The following is a 24904-nucleotide window of genomic DNA, read 5'->3' on the forward strand; positions in this document are numbered from 1 at the left end:
TTTACCTCTGGAAATCTACTTAAGGAAATAATCTAAAATGTGGAAAAAGTTACATGCACAAAGATGCTAATTATTCCATTGTTTTGAATAACAATAGTATTGAAAAGAACCCAACATCCAACAATAGAGGAATGATTAAATAAATGATGAGTACATCCATGGGACTGATCATTCAGCGCTTAACAATAAAAGTTAGAAAGAGATGGAAAATTGTGCTACAATGTTAAGAGGGAGAAAAAAGCAGGCTAGGCCATGACAAATACTTTAAAAGGCTGATAGCAAACACACTGATTTATTAGAGTAGCTGTATTAGTATGCATTTCTGCACATTAACTTTACAGTGACTTCGATTTACTATTTGCTCCTTCATTTTGATTTCTTTTATTCTATTTTACTGTATTGCCTATATGTTTATAAGCATCCTCAAGTGCTTTCTGAATTATGGTGGAATGAAAATTAACAAAAAAAATTGCTGCCGTTGAGTTTGTTCTGACTCCCAGTGACCCCGTGTGTTACAGAGCAGAACTGCTCTGTAGGGTTTTCTTGGTAATCTTTACAGAAACAGAGTGCCAGGCCTCAGTCCTTTCTTCCATGGCGCCACTAGGCCAACCTCCAACAATAGAGGAATGATTAAATAAATGATGAGTCCATCCATAAGGCTCATCATTCAGTCCTTAACAATAAAGGTTAGAAAGAGATGGAAAAGTGTGCTACAATGTTAATACTCAACAGAATCAACATGTTTAGTTATGATGGTAGGGCTATGATGATAATACTTTTTTTCAAAATCTCTGCAAGATGGTTGGTTTGCTCTACAACCAAACAAAAAAAAAAAAGTATGGACTACCATATAAACAGTTAACATGACAAAACTGCTGTCAAGGCTTACCCAGCTCCTTCAGGGCTTCTCCCTGCATATGATCTGAGAACACAGCTCCCTCCAAAACATCTTTTCATCTGAAGGAGAAACAGGGCTTCCCCTCAGTGTAGGTTCCAAGAGGTCAACACAGAAAAGTATTCCCTGAATAAGTTGATATATGATGACCCTGTGGAACTACGGAAGCCGGGGAACATTAATAAAGGGTCATTCTGCTAACTACTCTTGGCTACTAACCAAAAGGTTGGGGATTCAAGTCAACCCTGTGGGGCTGCAGGAGAAAGGCCTGCCACTCTGTTCCTGTAAAGATTACCAAGAAAACCCTACAGGGCAGTTCTACTCTGTAACACATGGGGTCACTGGGAGTCAGAACAGACTCAACGGCAGCAACTTTTTGGTTAGTTTTTATTCCACTATAATTCAAAAAGCACTTGAGGACGCTTATAAACTTACTGTGAGTCAGAACAGACTCTACAGCAGCAATTTTTTATTTTCTTTTATTCTGATAATAAACAGAATCGTAAAGTGGCAGGCTCTTCCCAATATTCAAAAAGCACAGACAAGAAGAGGAGTGGTGAATAGAATTATATGGGAAACCTTTCTACAAAGAACAGATTAAAAAAAAAAAAAAGTAAGCTCCTTGAAGGTAGGCACCATGATATTCATCTTTACACTCAGCTCTGTGTTTTCAGATCACAAGCAGAGACAAGCCCTTAAGGAGAGGGGTAAAATATGACAACATTTTCATGTTGATTTGGTGGTCCATACATTTATTAATTGTAAAAGCCTTGGTACAAAAATGATGCCCAATGAAGGAGTGCAACAAATGCTACTGTGAATGGGTTCATTCATTCATTCACTCATTCATTCACCCTTGGACAAATATTTATGGAGTGTTTAATATGGGTGCCACTGTTTTAGGTGTATGGTATTTGTTGCTGCTGTTGTATGCTGTCAAGTCAAAATGTGATCTAGGACTTTGGGCTTAATTTCAGTGAGATGTAATCATAGCGACCCCATGTGACAGAGTGGTGCCCCATAGGGTTTTCTTGGCTGTGATCTCTACGGAGATCACAGATAGCCAGATCTTTCTCTTGAGAAGCCACTGGGTAGATTCAAACAGCCAACCATTAGGCTAGCAGCTGTGCACTTAACTGTGGTGCAACCAGGGCTCTTCTTTCTTGTTGTTAGGTACCAACAAGTTGATTTCTGACTCATGTTGTTGTTGTTGTTAGGTGCCATCGAGTCATTTCCGACTCATACCAATCCCTGGCACAGCAGAACGAAACATTGCCCGATCATGTGCCAGCTCCACGATCCCTGCTATACTTGAGCCCATCATCACAGCCACCCCATCAATCCATCTCATCGAAGGCCTCCCCCCTTTTGTCGACCCTCCACCCTACCAAGCATGACATCCTTCTCCAGGGAATGGTCCCTTCTTACAACATGATCAAAGTAGGTGAGATGAAGGCTGGCCATTCTCGCTTCCAAGGAGCATTCTGGCTGCACTTCCTCCAGGACAGATCTGTTAGTTCTTTTAGCAGTCCATGGTACTTTCAGCATTCTCCGCCAGCACCACAACTCAAAAGCATCAACTCTTCTTCTGTCTTCCTTATTCATTGTCCAGCTCTCACATGCATACAAGGCAATTGGAAATATCATGGCTTGTGTCAGGCTCACCTTAGTCCTCAAGGAGACATCCTTGCTCCTCAGCACTTGAAACAGTTCCTTCGCGGTTGACCTTCCCAATGCTACACGTCGTCTAATGTCCTGACTGCTGCTTCCATTGCCATCTATTGTAGAACCAAACAACATGAATTCTTTGACAACTTCAATCTTCTCTCCATTTATTGTGATGCTGGTTATTGGTCCAGTTGTGAGGATTTTTGTTTTCTTTATATTGAGATGTAATCCATACTGCAGACTGTGTTCTTCAATCTTCATCAGTAAGTGCCTCAAGTCATCCTCACTTTCAGCAAGCAAAGTTGTATCATCTACGTATCTCAGGTTGTTAATTATTCTTCCTCCAATCTTGATGCCACGTTTTTCTTCATATAGTCCAGCTTCTCGGATTATTTGCTCAGCATATAGACTGAGTAAGTGTGGAGAAAGGATACAACCCTGATGTACTCCCTTCTTGATTTTAAACCATGTAGTGTCCCCTTGTTCTGTTCGAACTACAGCCTCCTGGTTAAGGTACAGGTACCTCATGAGTACAATAAAGTGTTCAGGAATTCCCATTCTTCTCAATGTTATCCATAATTTGTCATGATCCACATAATCAAATGCCTTTGCATAGTCAATAAAATACAAGTAAACGTCTTTCTGGTATTCTTTGCCTTGAGCCAAGATCCATCTGACAGCAGCTATGATATCCTTTGTTCTGACTCACAGAGACCCCAAATGACAGAGTAGGACTACCTCATAGGGTTTTCCTGGCTGAAATCTTTAAGGGAACAGATCACCAGGTCTTTCTCCTGCAGAGTCACTGGTGGGTTCAAATAGCCAATCTTTTAGTTAGAAGCCAAGTAGTTAACTATTGCACCACCAGGGCTCCTTTAGCAGTGAACAGAACAAAGTCTCTGACCTTGAAGAAACTTAACACTCAAAGTGTGGAGACAGGCAAACAGCAAACAAATAACTACGTAAGATGCCAGGTGTTGATAAGGGTTTTGAAGAGAAATAAAGCAAAGCAAAGGGAGTGGCTGGAGGTCAAAGGGAAGAGGCGTGCTATCTTAGCACGCCTGCTCAGGAAGCCCTTTCCCCTACAGGTCCAGGGAAAAGGCATACAGATGCAGGGAACAGCCAAGAGCATAGGCCTCAAAACAGGGGCTGCTGGGCAGTTTCAAAGACCAGAAAGAACAGCAGTGTGCCTGGAACCAAGTGAACAAAGGGAAGACTGGAAGAAAATGCAATCCATTCATGTAGAGTTTTTTAGGCCACACTTAGGACTTCGGATTTTATTTGAGAGAGATGGAAACCCCTGGTGGATTCTGGGCAAGGAGTAACACATTTGACTTACGTTTTAAAAGAGTAACACATCTCTGTGTGTGTAGAGTAGACCAGGAGAACAGAAAATAGAGGTGAAAGGGTGAAAGCAGGAAAGATTAGTTCTAGAATCATCTTGGTAAGAGAGGAAAATGGATTAAAAATAATAATAATAACCCTCTTCTTTGGATCATGACTGTCTTTCTGTTTTGGAGCAGGGTTCCCGCCATTTTCCCTCACCAACCTGAAGGCAGGGATCCTCCTTGAAAGAAGGAGCCTTCCAAAGGCTTAAGATCTTGACAACAGGAAGACAGGAAGGAATCCTCCTGCCAGAGATAAAGAGCCTGCCAGTGGGCATGGGTGGGCAGTGCTGTGTTAGGTGTGGCCACACAGGGTAAAGAAATGTACCTCCTGCCTTGATGGGAGGTAGTTTCGTTGAATGAATTTCAGATTTTGATTAGGAGCAGATGGTATAGCTCCTAAGAGAGGTATGAACTTAGGCAAACAAACAGGAAGAAGTTTTTTAAGTACAAGCCTGCACTTGGTTTCTGTACCCCAACTCCAGCAATAAAAAAAAACAAAACAAAAAAAAAAAACCCTGCTGCACTCAGAATGATGGCCCTTGCAGAACAGAATTCTGTTTCTGACAAGACACATACATGCTTTCAATCACACCAACTGCCTGACAAGAATGTGCTTTAGATACTTCCATTTTAAACTGGGATTAATTGGAGAAATGTGAAACGTAAGTTCTGTCTTGCTTAGGGGTGGGATGATCTAATGAAGACTAACACAGAGGCTTTTATCAGTCTAAAGACAACCACAGTAACCAGGGGAAAACCAGTTCAGTGAAATCCCAGCCTATAGCCAAAGAGTTTAAACTCTTCCTTTCTCAATGTGTAGAAATCTTTGGTAAGTCTTCTGGAGCTGATATATTCATAGACAAACATACAGAGAAAAAAAAAGGGAGAGAGAGAGACTTCCACATCACATGCCTTAGGTATATATTATATATTTACATTTCTCGACCTTTCAGCTTTAACTATGCACAAAGTAGGAAACACGGCAAGCCTGTTTGCAATTTAAGTTTCTATATCTGGACTTTCCTGTGACGCCGCCAAAGGGCTGCAGGAAGCTCCTGCTTATTCTGCTGAGAGATCTCTGCCAGATAGGCTCAGAGATCTGTTCTTTTATTGTTCTGTTTAATAATGCATAAAGGTTAAGCACAAACACACAAAGAGTGGCTTTACTTTTTTTTCTCCTTTTTTGGCTCAATCACAGCATGGCTGTTGGACAGAATGGGTAGCCCATGTATGTCTTTAATAAGACTCAAACCCTTCTGCCATTTTCCACTGGATCTCAGAGGCCACCCTAGAAATTCAGGGGCTATCAGCTCTCCGTGACAATGATTTTCTGGTGACAGAATCCCATGGTCTTGAATGCTCTAATAAAAACTGGGGTGGAGTCAGAAGAAGCTCTTGTAATCCCAAACCAGCAATTACAGAAATCAGAATCTACATTTTAACAATATCAGTATATCTGGGGTGGAAACACAAGTAATTAAATATATATATATATATATATATATAAAAACATATTTTTTAAGTATCTCAAAATCACACCTCTCTTTAAACTTTTTACTCAGACAGGACCCTTTCCTTATAACCCCCCAAAACCAAAAAACCAAACCCACCGCCATCAAGTCGATTCCACTGGTTTTCTAAGGCTGTAAATCTCTACAGAAGTAGATTGCCACTTCTTCCTCCTGCAGAGCAGCTGGTGGGCTTGAACTTCCAATCTTTAGGTTAGCAGCCAAATGCCTTACTCACTACACCACCAAAGCTCCTTTTAAACCCCCCAAAACCCTTTAATTTCTTCAGAATTCCTATTTGTTTGCTTTTCCTCAGTATCTAACCACAGAGTCCTGCTCTGCTGCACCCCACCCCCCACTTTCAGAATAACTTTCTAGTGTCTATTCTTATTGTTCTTAATACCCACTGAATCTGTGTACTTCCTATCTACACACCCACCTTTGGCTGATCCAGTATTCCCCCAGTAATTAACAACTCTAATAAATTAACTCCAACCCAGCTCCCTCCAAGCACAGAGCACGATGACAAGTGACTGAACAATCAAGAAGTGAGTTTTCTGTTTCCACTGCAGGGTACTCTGAAAAGTAAATCAGAGGAAAAGGTGATTCATCCTTCACAACTCTGTGTGTGTGTGTGTGTGTGTGTGTGAGAGTGAGAGAGAGAGATTAAAAGGAAAAAAAAAAAAAAAAGGAACCCAATGAAGTTCTCAGAAGGGAATACTCTGCTGTAACTTGTGTTTACCACATTCTACTGGGTGCTGGGGAGGAAGTGGTTGCTATAACCCCAACGGGGAAATGCTTGCTTGAAACAGGAAAATGGAACTCTTACTACTTTCCATTAGTAGTGCTCAAGACTCTGGCCACACTTGGAAACCCTTGCCCAAGCACTTTCAAGAGGACCTGAATGGAGTGTCTAAGACTCAGCTCCATCCATCATCCCAAGCCCTAAAGCTTGGATTGGGATGTAGATACATGTTCACTTTTCTTCAGCAACATCTTGGCACTGGAAAAATCCTCCTCTTGACCTCTCTCACCATTAGCACACTGAATGCCCAGGAGGCCCCAGGGAGGAGGAAGGAAGGAAGGGAAAGAGGCTGGATGGTGTATTGGAAAGAACACTGAACTAAGTAAGGGTCAGCAGACCTGGGCTTGAGTCCCAGCTCTGCCATTTACTAGTTGTGGAACTCTGGGCAAATTACTCAATCTTCCTGCTTCTCAGTTTATACTTCCTCTATAAAACAGGGATATTATTAACCATTCTGCTCACAGCCTTGGGTGGTTGTGAGAAGCATCTGGAATCAGGCATACATGTGAAGGCCCTGTGGAAACTCTAACGTGTGATACAAATGCTAGTTGATACCTTCAACAAGATTAAAGTCTTTATAAAGCTTTCTTGAGCTTTCCTCAAATCCATCCCCACAGTTATGAAATTTCTACCCGAATACTTCCCCAACTCACCCCTCTGAGCCTTATTTATAAGTCAGCCCACAGTTCTGCAGAATTTCAGTAGCATAATCTACAGGGTCTGGTCAGGGGAGTATATAAGCAAGATCAAATAAAGAGAATTAAACTAAACTAACTACCTGAACCTGGGCTCCCTACTTCCACACTGTCTGCAATCCAAATGCAAAGACCTCATCCTCTATAGCTAATTTGCCTGCTTGAAGGGTCAGATTGGTCCCAGTTCTGAGTCACATTTTCCATTTATTAAAATGAACATCTGGCTGCCGCCTGATGCCTTTTGTGGATAGTCTTTTAACTCACAAGAACCTGCAAAGTCATCCTGATGTCTAAAGGACCTGTTAACCCATTGCTGTCAAGTGGATTCAGTCTTGTACCGACCCTACAGGATACAGAACTGCCACAAATGTTTTCCAAGGCTGCAATCTTTGCAGATGCAGACTGCCACATCTTTCTCCTGTGCAGCCACTGGTGAGCTCAAACTGCTGACCTTTCAGTTAATATCCAAGTGCTTAATCACTGTACCACCAAGGTTCCTTTGCTTAAAGGAAGAAGGAGTTAAAGCAAAACAAAGAATCATCATGAACACACATACACACCCCTAAACTTCTGCCAGTGTATTATGGTGCAAAATTAGGGTAGTTCTGGCATGGTAAAGGGGGCAATGGTGATTCAGTGGTAAAATGCTCACCCTCCATGCAGGACAGTGGGGTTTTATTCCTGGCTAATACTTTGTGAACAGGCATCACCCATTTATCAGTGGAAGCCTGCATGTTGCAGGTTTTCAACAGAGCTAAGATGGACTAGGGAAGAAAGGCCTGGCAATTGACTTCTGAAAATCAGCCAAGGAGAACTCTATAGATCCCCAACTAATCATGGAGATGGCCCAGGACAGGGCAGCATTTCATTCCATTGTGCATGGGGTCACCATGAATCGGGGGCCAACCTGACAGCAGCTAACAACAATAAACAGTGCAAGTCAGCCATCTTGGCTTCAATCTTACATGCAAATTTAGCAAAGAAAAGAATGGCAGTGCAGCAAAGCCACTACCACCAGGTCCATACACACTCATAAAGGAGAGCACGTGAAATCTTTTAGAATTCACATACCATCATTCTGCTATTACAGCTCTGTGAAAGGCAATACAGTTAAAGACTAAATTCTAGGGACCTCTCCACCCTGTGTGACCTTGCACAGGCCACTCAACCTTCCATAGCCTTGGCTTCCTCATCTGTAAAATTGGGATCATCACAAGGCCTGCCCTGCCCAGCTCCCAAGGTTATTATGACAACCAAGTGAGAAAACAGATGTGAAAGTGCTTTGCAAACCACAAAACAGCGTCCAAGTGTGAAGTATTGTTATCTAGCAAAACTGCCTTGAGAATAACCCAGAAATCTGGAAGTGTTTTAATTCATTAATGGACTTAGACACTACCTTAATTTAAAAAGAACTTAGTAAGGTTACTTAGTAAGGTGGCTGCCTGGAGTTATTCTTAAACAGTTTCTAAATAGGATTTTCCATGCACATTACAAAAACTCACTGAATTGGGTAGTAGGCTTTCAGATTTTTCTTTTTAGCTACGAAAACTGCAGATCTTTCACTTTTCTTCTTTCACCCTTATTTTTTGCTTTAGAGCCCAAATGTGAGAGATGACAACGACTAGTATAAGTAGCACTGTGGAAGAAAAGGCCTGGAAATCTGCTTCTATGAAGATCACAGCCAAGAAAACCCTATGGGGCACTTCTACCCTGGCATAAGGGAACAACAACAACAGCAAAGGCACTGTGTTGCCATGTAGCTAAGAATTCAACAGCAGACTCTGCACCATCACACCCTCTTTTTATTCCCAATAGGTTCTTCTTTCCCCTGAGTACTTTGGCAGCTCCTCTCATAAACCTACAAACCTTCCCTTCCTGGCCCCCAAGTCCGTTTGTTTGGAAGCTCTGAGCAATTTAAACTGATGTTTTCCTAAGATCTGGAAGCCAAAGGCATCCCCATCGTCCTACCAGGCATGAGTTACCCACAGGGACAGCAGGAGTTTTCAGGACACACAAAGGCTTATTCTGCTCACAAGGATATTTACCAAATCAGCCCCACAAGTTTGCCAGGATCACGGTCAAACAGCAGAGCTGGGACAGCCTTCTGATTCACTGCCTGGCATAATGGCCCTTCTCTATTATTAGCAACCCAGGCAAAGTGCCACTGGGCTGGGGAGAGACCTTTATGTCAAGGTAGAGCAAGCAGGGAGACCTGTGGGCAGGAGAGTAGGAGGTTCCTTCAGAAAGAGCGGGGAGGGGTGTGGCTTAAAGCATTCTGTCCTTCCTCCTCAGCTGGCTACCTAGTTAGTAGTGCCTCAAACAAGCCCAGTGCCTGGATCAATGCCCCTGGAGCTCAGACCTACTGTGGATGTGACTTGAAGTTGAGAAGGGGCCCTCGTGGTGCCTTCAGATCATGCTCAGAGTCAGGCAGCATCACTGCTCACCCCCCGACTCATCCAGCTCCGGGCTTTGGGCTTTGGCAGAGATTGTAAGATGGGGAAGCTTGGAGGAACAAAGTGGGTAGGAGAGTTGGAGAGCTCCTTCTTCTTCCAGTGGCCCTCATACTCGAGGGATCAAAGACAAAACAGAAAGTGCTAACCTTTCATGGCAAAAATGCAACTCAGTGCAGCCTGAATGTCCATGTGTTCCTTCCACATAACAACTACTGCCATTTAAAAGAGCACTTACTACACACACACATACACACACACACACACACCCCTCACTGCCACAGACTCAACTCTGACTCATAACAACCCAGCTGATAGGTTCAAACCATTGACCTTTTGGTTAGCAGCCAAGTGCCTTAACCACTACACTACAAGAGCTCCTTCTACAATATAGAGTAGTATCCTAAGTCCTACCCAAGGGTTTTAAACAGTGGTTGTCATAGGTAGTTGGAGGCACTATCCTCATTTTGCAGACAAGCTAAATAAGTTGCCCAGGAAAAGAACATGGTTAATATTAAGATGGGCAGAATTGAAAGAGGAGATGATTAGCTTTGCTTTTATACATCCTGTAAGTATTATTTCATTTGGGCAGGTATTTTGCTTGCTATATTAAGCTAATAAGAAGCTTTGGTGATATAATGGTTAAGGTATTTGGCTGCTAACCAAACCACCAGCCACTCTACAGAAGAAAGATGGGGCAGTCTGCTTCCGTGAAGATTTACAGCCTTAGAAACCCAATGGGGGTCACTATGAGTCAGAATTGACCCAATGGCAGTGAGTATATGAAGCTAATATAGGCTTTACTTGCATACATGGAAAAATATCAAATGAAGAAAATTAAAAAATACATATGTACATATATTTAAACACATATACAAACAAAATACAAACACAACCACTGTCGTGGAGTCAGATTCTACTCATAGCGACCCCTCCTTGGGTTTCCAAGGCAGTATCACTGCAGAAGAAGAATCCTCAACCTTCCTTCCGAGGAGTGGTTGGTGGGTTTGAACCGCCAGCCTTTTGGTTAGCAGTCAAATACCTTAGTCACTATGCCACCAGAGCTCCCATACATATATATACATACATACGTACATACATATGTGTGTGTGTATGTATGTTACTAGTCTATGGTAGAGTGTAGATTTAAACAGACTTGTTTAATTTCAGAATATACTCAGAAGCCACCCTCTCCCCACCCAGCCGCACTTCCAATAGCCCAGGAGCAGGAAGCAACACCCTCTCTATCTTTATCTATATCACCAAAACTTTTCCAAACCCATAACATGTAACATGTAAAATAAAACATGCAAGTTAACAACTTTTTTTAAAATATATATTCATAAGAAAATTCTTACAAAAGAACCAATAACTAAAATGTCAATTAGGCATGCTCCTATGGAAAAAATAAAATGACACAAAATGGACATTCTGTCACGCATTTTTAGGAAAAGGCGTATGAACTAAGGCAACTACTCAATAGTTTCCATATCCCGGACTCCCACTTTCCAAAAGAACATGGATGAGTTCAAAAGGGAAACAAATAAAATCCTTGTGCAAATGTTCCCTATTGCACGTTAAGTCCTTGGTAGGAAGCTGTCTAATCTAGTCTGGTCTAGGGGTTAGAAGCATGGTCTCTGGAGCTGGTTAGCTACGTTTGAATTTGGCTCTGCCATTTACTTACTAGGTAAGTGACTTTGGGCAAAAAGTTAACTTGTCTGTGTCTCACCTGTTTCTTCATCTGTAAAATGAGGATAATAATAGCTCAAGATGCCAGTTTCAATATGTATAGTGTCTACCATTTAAAAAATGCTATGTTAAGTGTTCATTATTATTACCATTATCAGTCCCAATCAGAAAGAGAAAGGGTAAATTATTCCATAGGAGCAGGGTCAGGCTAAGGTTTTGGTCAGATTGTTACCAGGGCTTCAAACCAGTTCATTCCGGTTCAATTCCCTACTGAGAATTTTCCTTTCCATCCCAAATATAAGAAATCAGAATCTACATTTTAACAAGATCAGAATTATCTGGGGTGGAAACACAAATTATGAGCAGGGGGTCAAACCAGAATGAACTGGTTGGAAGTACTGGTTGTTGCATGATCTTGACAACTAGACTTACAAAAGACTTATTCTAGGCTGCTCTCTGGTAGGAGGTTTCCTGTGTGATGAGTGAGGACTCTGAGGAAGTGAGGAACAGAGGTGCTGATTAATTGTCCCAGCTACTGAAACCGGCAGGCACAGAGCAGATATCAGAACGAGGGGCATTCCCAAGTGGCAAGCCCCTGCCAGGGTGCTAATGACTGGGGGAAAAAGAACAGTGGCTGCCACGGAGTCACAGATCCAACTTTTTCAAGGATTGATAAGTATATCCCAAAGAACCGGGTGTTTCTCAAAGACTGAGCTCCCTGCCTTCCAGTTTATCTCCTCACTGTGTTCAGTTTTCTTCTAATGGAAAAAGGACAACATCTATTTAAAATTAAATTAGTAAATAACATATCAGTAATAGGAGCTCTGGTGGCATAGTGCCTAAGGCACTCGACTGCTAACCAGAAGGCTGGCGGTTCAAAACCACCAGCCACTCCTGGGAAGGAAGGCTGGGCAATCTACTTCCATAGTGCTACTGCCTCAGAAACCCAAGGAGGGGTCACTATGAGTCGGGTCCAACTCTATCGCACATAACAACAGCAACATATTAGTAATATTAGAAAGATATATTAGTAAGTGTCAATCTGTTTTCATTTGTAAAAGAGAATTGAAAAAGTTATCATAGAATCCACTCTTACTCATGGCAACCCAATGGGTGTCAGAGTAGGATTTCCAATGGCTGATTTTTTGGAAGATCGCCAGGCCTTTCCTCTGAGGGACTTTTGGGTATACTTGAACCTCCAACCTCTGGGTTAGCTGAGCATGTTAACCACCTGAACCACCCAGGGACTCCAAAAGGGAATTAGAATGTACCAGAATTCCACAGAAAATTATCCCTTTTCAAATGTGACTATTTCCTCTAGTCTCCTCCCTGCCTTTCATCTTACTTTAAATCTCCCACCTAAAATTGAACAATGATTTTCAGTGCTCCTGGAATTTTGGGAGGAACCTGACTTTTTTCTGGATCCAGCTCTGTAGCTAATTCACTAACCATGTCACCTCTCTCAGTCTCTGACTCTGACCATAAAATATGGGGAATTAACCACATAAACTAAAATGTACTCTCAAACTTTGAAATTTCATGGTCTTGAGACAATCTCGAAAAGTTGAACAGGGGGATAAATATTGTATTAGTTTATTATTATAAAAAGTCAAAAGGTTTATATATGGAAGGAAACTTTCTTTGTTGTTAACTAGGGGTAGGAGGGGAGGGAAAGGGAGGGAACACTACAAAAATTTTAAAAATTTAAAAAGATGAATTGAGGGATGGACCTGAGGCACTGTTTCTGTTTTTGAACTGGTGATCAAGGGAAAGGGACGGTAAGAAGATGGGAATTTTCTTCCCTACTAGAGTAACTCAAAAGAAACAAACAACGCAATGCACTTCCCTGGAGTCGGACCTGACTCATAGCGACCCCTCCCTGGGTTTCTAAGGCGGTATCACTACGGAAGTAGATTGCCCAGCCTTCCTTCCAAGGAGTGGCTGGTGGGTTTGAACCACCAGTCTTCTGGTTAGCAGTCAAATGCCCTACTCAAAAATGCATTTTGACAGTATGAAAGCAATTTTTTTAAGTGCTTGAAGTCTGAAGAGGGTTGATTTTAAATGATTTTCATTTCTTTTTAGTTTTCTGGATTTATCAAAGTATATTCAATGGTCCTATGAAATTTTTAATATAAACTTCAAAGTTTTAAATCAGTTTTGTTGGGAAGTGGGGGCCTTTTTTCATTCTAAAGGAAGAGTCCGACTTTGAAAGCCTCCTTTTCACAGATGTTAACTGCCCTCACTCCCAACCCAGGATAAAACTTGAGTTAAAACGATGGCTGGGAGCGGGAAGGGGGTGCTAAAAGCTCTAGAACACACTGTCCTGCTGATATTGGCACCTCACCCCGCACCTCAGCCTCTAATCTGCTGAAGGAAAGCAACTGCCAAGAGCCTAACACAGATCACCATTCTCGCACAGTCACTTCCCGAGCTGCCTCAGAATTCAGCTTCCCCAGTGAGATTTCCCCCCTGAAGGCGGAGAGGCAGTGCCTCCAGGCCTCGCTACGAGGGCAAACACCGGCGCGACTCCGCCCCACTTTCCATTACGAGGATCTGCGCGCCCTGAAGACAGCCGGCAGCCCCGAGCGCGGGTAGGGCGCGGGCGCATGGACCCGCCCCGGTGGCCGCATTGCGGGCGCTGGGTAGCCGCAATTCAGTCAGCGCACCTCCAAAGTACGTCCTGCTTCCTGAAAGTTAATTCTCATTGGTTAAAATTTGTAAGGAGGCAGCATCAGGGTTCTAAATACCTTCTGGCAGAGGGATGGGAGGTCGGAAAGCCTGAGCGCGGCTGAGAACAAGCTTAAAGAACAGAAATGTGTCAACTCCCCCTAGAGAGTAAACGGTGGATGCTTTAGGGACCTTTTTCAGGAACAGCTGGTGAACAAATTACCGGAGAGTCGACTATCATGATGAACTGTTTTAAGTGATTATTATTGAAACAGAATGCAAAATACCACAGTACAGGGAGGAAGAAAAAAGAAGGCCCAATCCTTTCAGCAAGGACATTTGCAGAGAGACCAACATCTGTGAAAAGGACTTCTGGGAGACTGGGCCCAACTCTTGAGATGCAACTCAAGCCAAAGAAAAGTCAGATTGAGGGAACTCAGCCAAGGTACTGTTGTCCAAGAGGCATTTTAAATGTCTTTTCTAGCCAGAAGGATTCATTCTGTCCTTCTAAATCCAGTAAGCAGTCCCATCAGGCTCTTGGACTTTTCTTGGAAGCCCACTGGATACAAGAGAGCTAGCTTGTCCCTAGGATAAACAGAGAGAGGGGAAAAAATGTTCAGCACCACTCTGGATGAATGCAAGACCTCCTCACACTTTTTTTTTTTTTTTTTTGTCCCATCTCTATCCTCAATACACACACCTTGTGGATAATCTAAGTGGGTGTATTCTTTCATTTGGCTAAGAAAAAGTCCCCAAATATGAAATGGTCAGCCTTTGAAGTCAAGCTCCTTGTACTGTATCTGACAGTGTCTTTGAAATGCATTGTCCTCTTCAATCGCCAAACCAAAAACCAAACTCACTGCCATCAAGTCGACTGCGGCTCATTGCGACCCCTTCTTGGGTTTCCAAGGTGGTATCTCTTCAGAAATACATTGGCCAACCTCTCTTCCGAGGAGTGGCTGGTGGGTTTGAACCTCCAGCCTCTGGTTCGCAGTCAAATGCCTTAGGCACTACACCATCAGAGCTCCCCCCACCAGTCTCTATCAAACCAGAAACCAAACCCATGTCAATTTCAATTGATAGCAACCCTGTAAGACGGAGTAGAACTGCCCCATAGGGTTAACAAGGCTGTAAATCCTTATGGAAGCAGACTGTCACCTCTTTCTCCCACAGAGCAACTGGTAAGTTTGAATCGGCAGAGCTTCTGGTTAACAGCCAAGTGCTTTAACCACTGTGCCACCAGGGATCCTTCCAGTCACCACAATTGGCAAAAATTAATTCAGACCATCCATGGTGGCCTTTCAGTTGTCCTATTTCTGAGGGTCTCTCTCATGTAAGACAAGAATCACCCCTACTCTGCCACTGCTGCCATGAGGTAATAATGAGGGCCAAGAGAAAAGAGACTAGGAGGTCTCCATCCCCAAAGGAACCCTTGTCAGCAGCAGCAGAGGCTGCTAACCAAAAGGTTCACAGTTCAAACCTACCAGCTGCTCTGAGGGAAAAGGATGAGGCAGTCTGCTTCTGTAAAGATTTACAGCCTTGAAAGCCCTATGGGGCAGTTCTACTCTGTTATATAAGGTTGCTATGAGTTGGAATTGACTCAGTGGCAACGGTTACTAGATAGGTTTATATCTTGTGCCTGGTATTATGTAAGAGAGCTTATATCCATCTTCCACTTAATCGCCACAACCACCCTGGGAATTGATCTAGTTGGTAAATAATTTGATAATTCCAGAGCCCCAGATCCAACTGGCTTGCCAAATGTTAGGCAGCCATCCTAAAATTGCCTGGAGCTCCCAGAGAAACACCTACATCGAGGTAAAAGATTTTATTTAGAAATTAAATGGAAGGTTTTATTTTAAAACTCAATTTGCATATTTTTGCATTGTGCAGATTTGGATCTGTGGCTTATCCTTTCCCACCTGCAACAACATTTAAATGCCTCACCTTGGGCCCTGAGAAAGGGAGCAAATGCAGGTTTGCTAGCTGGCCATCTTTTGGCAACTCTACAGAACACAATTTCTCACTTCACTGTTCCACCTCTCCCTTCAGAACAACAGCAATAACAACAAATGCCTGAATTCCAGTATCTGTCTCTGAGAAGCCCAGCTGGGAGTTCCCATGCTGCCTGTAAGCTTATAGGCTAAATGCAAAGTTAATCACAGAGCTATCTGGAAATTGGTAGGCAGGCCACTTAAAAGGCCTAGCTGAAGACTTTCTCAGCTTCCTGAAAATCCCAGGCAGCTGTCACCATCTCACCACTACTCAAATAAGCAGTTAGCTGAAGGCAGAGTGGAAGAATACAGTGGTCTTTAACCTTAGCTGTCCATCAGCACCACCTGGAGACCTTTAAAAGACATTAATGCCTGAATCCCACTCTGCTTTTAGTTGGTTTGAAGGGCAACCTGTGTATAAAACAAAAAACAACAAACAACAGTTGCCACTGAGTCAATTCCTATTCATGGTGACCCCATGTGTATCAGAGCAGAACTGTCCTCCATAAGGTTTTCAATGGCTAATTTTTCAGAAGTAGATCATGAGGCCTGTCTTCCAAGGCACATTTAGGTGGACTAGACTCTCCAACCTCCGGTTAGCAGCCAAGCACCTTGACCATTTATACCACCCTGGACTGCATTTGTTAAAGCACCTAAATGTTTTCCATGCACAGCCCAGGGGAGATACAATGGGCTGGTGTTTGGCCAAAGTATAGCCAGCCCCAAAGAACTAGGAAAATGTTAATAATATTCAGCAAGCCATGTCCCTCAAGAACTGTGAAAGCCCAAAGGGGCTTGTATTTATTGGCAATAAGAAGGGCAAAAGCAAAGACAAGACGCTGAAAGTGAAAATGACTTGAAGCACTTACTGCTGAAGATCAAAGATTACAGCCTTTAGTGTGGATTACAATTCAACATAAAGAAAACAAAAGTTCTCACAACTGCACCAAAAAACAAAATCATAATAAATGGAGAAGAGATTGAAGTTGTCAGGGATTTCATTTTACTTGGATCCACAGTTAACACCCATGGAAGCAGAAGTCAAGAAATCAGATGATATATTGCATTGGACAAATTTGCTGCAAAAGAACTCTTTAAAGTGTTAAAGAACTAAGATGTCACTTTGAAGACTAAGGTGCACCTGACCCAAGCCATGGTATTTTCAGTAGCCCCATATGCATGTGAAAACTGGACAATGAATAAGGAAGACTGAAGAAGAACTGATGCATTTGAGTTGTGCTGGTGAAAAATACTGAAAATACCATAGACTGCCAGAAGAATGAACAAATCTGTCTTGGAGGAAGTGCAGCCAGAAGGCTCCTTAGAAGCAAGAGTGGCCAGACTTTGTCTCCTGTACATTAGTCATGTTGTCAGAAGGGACCAGTTCCTTGAAAAGGATATCGTGCTTGGTAAAGCAGAGGATCAGCAAAAAAGGTTAAGACCCTCAACGAGATGGACTGACATAGTGGCTGTGACAACAGGCTCAAGCACAGCAAAGATTGTGAGTGGCACAGGACAGGGCAGTGTTTCATTCTGTTGTACAGAGGGTCGCTATGAGTTGGAGCCAACTTAATGGTACCTAACAACAGCAACAACAAAGGGAAAAGTACCAAGGTAGAGTTTTGGAGCAAAGCAAACAAATTTGAATCCTAGCTCTGTCAGTTTGCCTTCTGTGTGACCTGTTGTTGTTAGTTGACCTCAAGTTGATTCCAACTCATAGTAACCCCATGTGTGGAGAGTAGAACTGCTTCATTGAGTTTTCAAGGCTGTGACCTTTTAGAAGCACATCGCCAAGCCTGTCTTCTGAGGTGCCTCTGGATAGACTTGAACCAGCCACCTTTGGGCTAGTAGTCAAGCACTTCATCATTTGTGCCACCCAGGGACTAAGTCATTTAACCATTCTGGGCATCAGCTTCTTCATCTTTAAAGTGGGGGATGCTAATAATGCTTATCTTACAGGGCTACTTTAAGAATTAGCCATACTAGGACATTGCTTGGCAAATACTCGGTCCTTAGTAAATGATGGCTATTAATGTTAGGACACAAATTATAAGTTGGATTAAGTTGTATTTGGTATGAAGGAAAAGAGACACTGAGGGCTGACTAAACCCTGTAGAGAGGATGCCTTCAGTGAGTGAGATTGATTCTGGGAAGAAGCTGTTACAGCTCAAAGAAGCTAAAAGTGGTGTGGGAGGCAAGCAGAGCGGTGGCCCCAGCCCCCAGGACACCTCCAACCTACATTCCTCACCCCCAGTCCCTACTGCACTTCCAAGTTCAGCCTTAGAAGGAGATATCTATTTAGAGGGAAAGAGTTCAACTCTATTTGGCCATAGCTCTACTTCCCAAAGTGGGTGGCTATCAGATTGGATTGTGTCACCCTGGATTGCATCACCCCAAGCAGCTCTGCCCAAAACAGGTGTTCTGGTTACTGAGTGCCACTCTGACAGGAATATACCACAAATGGGATGGTCTTAACACACAGGAGTTTATTCTCTTACAGTTTGGAGGCTTTAAGTCTGAGTTCAAAGTGCCAGGCTCTACATATGGGCTGAGTGAAAGCCCCTCAACCCTGGGCTTCAGCTCTGCCTCCTGCTCCTGGCCCACTGAAGCTGGAGGCTTTTCTTCACTCATGTGCTGGCTGCTAAGGCTGACAAGCCGAAGGTTCACAAGTAAAAAGGCATAGAGTCCCAATGTTACCAAACCACACAGCAGGCCATTAATTCAAGTCCACTCAAAGTCCCAAGGTCAGCAGAGCATGGCAGGCTGCTGAACAACGACACAGTGGCATGCAGCATTCAAGCATGCCATAAGCTAGAGACTATTCCCCCAAGGCTTCTCCTTATATACAGGAAGCAGACCACATCCCCAAGGCAGCTACTCAGCTGCTCACAGTAGATTCCACCATGGAGTTGATTACCAGTCTCATCATGGGGAATAACTACATCCAGCTGCCCAGCCACTCAACCAGGCCCAGCCAAGGTGATACACAAACTTAACGACCGCAACAGGTCTGTCCATCCAGGGACCCATACCTATGTTCTCCCTCCTACTTTATGCTCTATGGAAAACCAAGCCCCAATGGTACAGCCAGCACTGCAACCTATCACCTGATCTGTATAAACTTGTACTAACTTAGGTGGAAGAGAAAGACCCTGGGAATGTGTCAGACATCAACTGGATGGAGAATCCAACTCTAGAACAACAGGGGGCTCAGAATATGGAGCCTACCACCAGCATGATTAGTTCTTCTTTTCCTCTTCTCTCCTTTCTCCATTACTATCTGTGAAGTTGATGGGCTTTCACATACAGCATTTCTTATGATGCTCAAAACAGTCCTATGAGGGAGGTAATGATAAGGAAGACTGCCCAGACTCATCAAGAAGAAAGCAGAACTCATGTAGATCCTGTAGCTTCCCCAAGGTCAAAGAATAATCAGAGGCAGAGAACCAGGGCTTGAACCCATGTCCATGTATCAAGAATTCATTTCTCTCCATCATGCTATGCTCTGTTGCCCCACTCCACCCTCAACCCATTTCCAAGGCCCTCCTGCTTGCTGTGGAACGAGGAGAGAGGTGTGGCTACCTAACTCATCTGAGCTCTAGCTGAGCGCAAAGTCCACTGGTGTGAGTCTCAATTCTAAAATTGTGAGTTTGGACAACACCATCACTTCTCTTTTCTGTGCCTCTCTCCTCTCCTCATCTGAGAAGAGGCAGCTTTAAAGCTAGTTGCCTGGGGCCAAGGTAAGGAAACTAGAATACTGAGCACCAGCCATCTTACAAAGTCTGTGCCCCACAACATAGCTTTCATCTTACCAAACTTCATTTTACAAACAAAGAAACAAAGATATCACAAAGAATTTTGCAAAATGAGTTTTGCTCATTGCTGGTCCAGAGTGGAAAAGGTTAAGTTTCAGACAAAGAAGGCATGGATACCCTGCTAACTTCCCAAGGCATGCCCCATACTGACAAGCCATCTGGCTTTCTGGGTCTTAGGGAAATTTCCAAACCAAAAGTAAGTGAGCTTGAAGAAGAAAAATAGTCCCTGTATAGCACCCAATTCTCACCAACTGAGAATTCTTTCTCACCCTTGGCATGAAGTACCGATGATGGGGCCATCAGGAATAAAACCAAGGGGAACAATATGGAACAGGGAATGTGGAAGCAAGTGCTGAATCACCCCTTCCAAACTCACTGCAGGAGAATACTTGCTCATCTGTTACCAGGGACTCTCCAGCCGCCTGCCTAGCAGCCCCTCTGGGTGGACAAAAAGTGGCACTTTTTAGTATGTTTTAACCAGGGAGAGGCACCCACAGATCTAGCATACACAAAATGAAAATCATATGTGTCCCAGAACCCTGATGTCTAAGAGCTCATCTCCTCAGGCCCAAAGTCTTTTCCAGAACAGAAGAGGGTGGTGAGCAAGCCCTTGGGAAGGCCTGCTAAAGGAATACAAATGAATGCAGGTCAGGCTACATGCTACATGCTTGTAAAATAACATTCATGTCTATGATTCCATTTGCTCCTCATGGACACTTCCATGGGCAGGCAATCATTTGACATCTAACTTACAGATAAGAAAACTCAAGCACAGATGGCCTTAAATGGCTTGCCTAGAGGCACACAGGTAGGATCAGAAACAAGATCTACCCAGCCATTGTACTGTTGTGTCCATTATCACACCCTGGATTCCACCTGCCACCATTCAATCACATGGGTCAGTGTTTCCAGGCAGTAGAATAAGCCAAAAAAACAAACCACTGCTGTCAAGTTGATTTTGACTCACAGCGACTTTATGTGTTTCAGAATAGAAGTGCACACCATAGGGTTTTCAAGGTTGTGAATTTTTGGAACAGAGATTATCAGGACATTCTTCTAAGGTGTCTCTGGGGGGCTCGAACATCCAACCTTTTGGTTAGAAGCCAAGTACTTAACTGTTTGTACCACCCAGGGACTCCTAAACAGCAGAATACAGAATGAAAAATCAAGCTGATTCATAGAGTACACCGGAGTCAAGGGGGAAAAAAAAAAAAAAAAACTATGTGTTCCTTTTTCCCTTTTAAAGCTTGAGCTGACGCTGAAACCAAAGTAGGAAATGAAGGAGGTAGCCTTCTATGCACCAGGAAGGAAAATGCCCTTCAAAAGAAAAAGCACAGTAATATAACTATCCAAAAGCCCGTCATTAGAATTACCTCTCTAAACATAGGCTTGTTGATGTCACTTTCAAAACCTGACATGTCCTCCTGTCCTATACACAGATATTCTAATTTCCTTAGAATGTAGCCCCTCAAAATCCAGCTCATACAGAGCTCAATATTCAGTACACTCAGCATACACACTCCAACCTCCTCCCTACCCCTGCCCCAAAGGCTTAGTGCTACCTGCTCACTCACCATTTTGTGGTTCTGGAGCATTCTCTCAGGTCTCCAGGCCCTTGCTAACCCTGATCTTTTAACTTGGAATCGTGAACTCTGAAGTCCAACTCAACAGTCAAGACCTAGTTCAACAGTCACCACTTACATGAAGCCTTCACAGATGAGCTCTCGGCTGGAGGCTTCCCAGCAAGCCTCAGGCAGAAGTCATCCCTCCCTGCTTATGTCCACACAGCCTGCATGGTCACATACCTGCTTACAACCTCCGTCACACCATGCCGCAGTTGTTGGGTGGCATGTTTCTCTTACCAACTGGACTGCCAACTCCTCACCGGCAGGCACTAGGTCTCATTCAGCGTTTCCTGGAGTGTTTTGCGTGTATCAGGTGTACAGTTCAATGTTTATAAAATGAACACACGGATTAACTCATTAAAAGCCCTCAAAACATCGTGTGAAAAGAAAAAAAATCTACTTTTTTGGGTAGGAAGTTCTAAATTGCGGGAAGAGAAGGGGCTTGCTTCTGAGTGCCCTGGGGAGCTAGTGGGCAGCATTAAAGAAGCAATTTTTCTCAGGGCAGATAAATGTGGAGCCCGTCTTTGCAGAAGAGCCGGGGTGGATGGAGGAAGGGGAAAGAAATGGAGGTGAAGAGTGGAGGGAGGATGAACTTACCAAAAGAAGGAGTTATTGCAGAAACCAAACCATGATCAACAAGACATGCTGCTACAAGAAAGAGAGTGAGCCCAACCAGTGTCAGATAAGGCCCCCACACCCGCAGGAGTCACTAAGGAACTATAGGAAAACCCAGGCCAAACCCATGCAGGCCAGCAGGCTTCAGAACCGGTTTTGTCTGCTATAATGAGGCGTTAGAAGTGGGTAGGTGGGTGGGTAGGGGCCAGGTCACAGAAGCTTCTGCTCTTGAGTCAACAGTCTGGCTAATCTGTCTGAAGGATTATCTCCAACTCCCTAGGCATCCAGTGGGCCCAAGTTCATTTCTGAGCATGTCTAATATTGACTGGAAAGAAGGTTAAGTTACAAAAGAAAATGGAAAAATTCCCTTTGGTTCATAGAGATATCATTACTGGACTCGGGCTCCCTAGAGCATTTCACAACAGTAAATGCCAAGTCCGGGGCTGACATCTACCTTGAGCTATGGGGAAATGAGGAAAATTCTAAAGCACCAGACCACTCAAGCCCCCTTAAGATCCATCAGAAGAACACAAAGGTCCTACTCTGCCCTGAACCTCCTCCAGATGTATGTAAGGTGACCTTGACTCCAGCACAGACCCCCAACATAAAAGCTCCTTAAAGACAACCAGTATGGACACGCTCCATACCTATCAGGCAATGAAGGATACATTCTGGCAGTGTGCCTCCCATCTACCTAGGATCCTTTTTTTGAAATATAATACGTAGCTATGCAAGATATCAGAAAAGGGTAAGGGTTTGGACTTAAGTTCATTTTTCCTAAGGGTTGAGCACAAGTGGTTAAGTGTGGACATGTCACAGTGCCCTGGGTGTTGGTTCTGTGGGGTTGGCTGATCATGATGGGCAAGGAAAATAAAGAGTTACAGTTCAGGATGATCTGACAGTTTCAAGCCCCTAAGGTGACTACACTAGTCTCTGGCTGGGATGCCACAGTCTGAAACCTCCAGGGAGTGTTGTAACCTTGGACCAACCCCCAGCTCGTTGATGGAGCAAGTCTCTTGCTCCCTTGGGTTTCTAGTATATTTGTAGTCAGTGAGCAAAAAGGAATACCTAAAAAAGGAATCTTTCTATAGCGTCATTTACACTTGGGCTGAAATAAATTCAAAGTGGAGCAAAATAAACCCTAGTCAAGAACAGAAGGCAGAAATAGTGCAGAATGCTGCCAAATATTTGGACCGTGAGATACAGACTGTAAATTACTCATGAGAGAGTTTTCAGAATCATACGACTAAGGATCCTCCTCATCCTTGGGTGAAAACAAAAATCTCACCCACTGCCCCAAAACCAAACTCACCGCCATCAAGTTGATTCCAACTGATAGCGACCCCCATTGGGTTTCCAAGGCTGTAAATCTTTATGGAAGCAACCCATTCCACCTTTCTTCTGCAGAGTGGCTGGTGAGTTTGAACCAATGACCTTTTGGTTAGCAGCCAAATGCCCTGACCACTACACCACCAGAGCTCCTAACCAAAAACCCAAGCTAAACCCACTATCATTTAGTCAATTCCAACTCACAGAGATCCCCATTGGATTTCCAAGGCAGTAAATCTTTACAGAACTGATTGCCCCATCGTCCTTCCATAGAGTAGCTGGTAAGTTGGAACTGCTAACTTCCAGTTAGCAGTCAAATGCCTTAATAAGCTCTATGCCACCAGAGCTCCCTGGAGCTCCTACAGTGGGCTTAGAAAGGGAACAACAGGATGTGGTGTCTTGTTTACCATCTGTCGTGGATTTCTGTCATATCCAGTCTCTTATTTCTGGCTTCCAGCTCAGGTACCAGCATAGGAAACAGACCCTGTTCCCGGCCAGCTCTCTCCACTAAGACCATCAGGCTACCCTCTGTGAAGAGACTGCAGCGAGCCTGGAAACAAACTGTTTCTGAACTTGCCAATTCAAGGTCATGAAAGTTTAGAAGTTCATTGGAATCCCCGTCCCAGCAGCTTCAGGGCCACACGGGGTACTGTTATGGATGGAACTGTGTCCCTGTAAAAAGGGTTGAGTAATAACAGCATCAGAACCCATCTAACTTCAGGTTAATGACCAGGATCAGCCCTCTCAGCTGACTGCTAAAGAGGTGGAGGTCAGCCGTACCCCAACTCTCCAACCTTTTTACCAATGTGACACCAGCCATCCCTCCCCCCTGGGATTACTTCTCTTCTGGGTTTGATAATCCATTACAATTGTCACACAGAAAAGTGTGTTTAATAAGTGGTTTAATAAAGAAGCAACAGGATACAACTCAGGATCAGGATCAGGAAACATGCAGGCAAAGCCCGGAAGGCTCACCCAAAGAGGAGAACACGTTTCCCTTCTTCAGTGCAGGACACCTCTCAACTCTTCTCAGCTCCTCTCAGCCATGCAAGCAAGCAAGCCTTTCTCTCTGCGATGTATACCCCCTTTTAGCCCTACAGGCCTCCTCTTAGCCCCCCAAGGACAGGCCTCCTCTCTCACCCCCTCCTCGGGCAGGCCTTTCACTTTCGGCCTCCCTGTTGTTCACCACTGCCCCTGCTTCTGGGCCCCTCTGAGCTTTTTACTGTTTTCTGTCTTACAACCCTTGATCCATGTTACAGCTGTTTCAGGAGGGTCCTTCCTTGTCTCTTTCTCTCTGCTCTTTCTCTCTTTTCTCTTCCTTCTGCTTCTGTCTGCTTACTGTTGGACAAACCTCTGTAAGTTTGGCTGTATATACAGGTATGCGTCACTTTAGGGCAAAGGTAATTCCTCAGGACTTAGAGGGAAAATCTCTCCAACTGTTTTTCCAAAGACCCAAGGCAAAAGGCCACATAAAGGAACTCATCTCATTCCAGTCCCAAAAAAAGGTATGTTGAAGTGCTTGTTTGGAAATAGGGTCTTTGTGGATGTTATCAGTTAAATTAGCATGAGGTCATATAGGAGTTGTGTTAGCCAGCCATCCACCGACTCATGAAACCCACAGCATCCCCATGATCAGTGTGGGTTCTAGCCCTGTAAGAATGGGGTCCTTACACACAAAAACAAACTCCAGATGGATCAAAGACTTAAATGTGAAACCTAGAACTATACAGTTTCTCAAGGAAAATTTAGGCTCAAACTTAA

The 24904-nt window shown here is 43.7% G+C and overlaps 1 protein-coding gene across 1 annotated transcript in view; it reads right to left on the reverse strand.

Moving 5' to 3' along the window:
- Positions 1-24904, reverse strand: part of ITPKB (inositol-trisphosphate 3-kinase B) — a 90580-nt gene that overhangs the window by 43479 nt on the left and 22197 nt on the right. The window lies entirely within an intron of this gene.

Source organism: Orycteropus afer, unplaced genomic scaffold, assembly GCF_000298275.1.
Source record: "Orycteropus afer afer isolate SDZICR_OR568_19922 unplaced genomic scaffold, OryAfe1.0 scaffold00039, whole genome shotgun sequence".
Lineage (NCBI taxonomy): Eukaryota > Metazoa > Chordata > Mammalia > Tubulidentata > Orycteropodidae > Orycteropus > Orycteropus afer.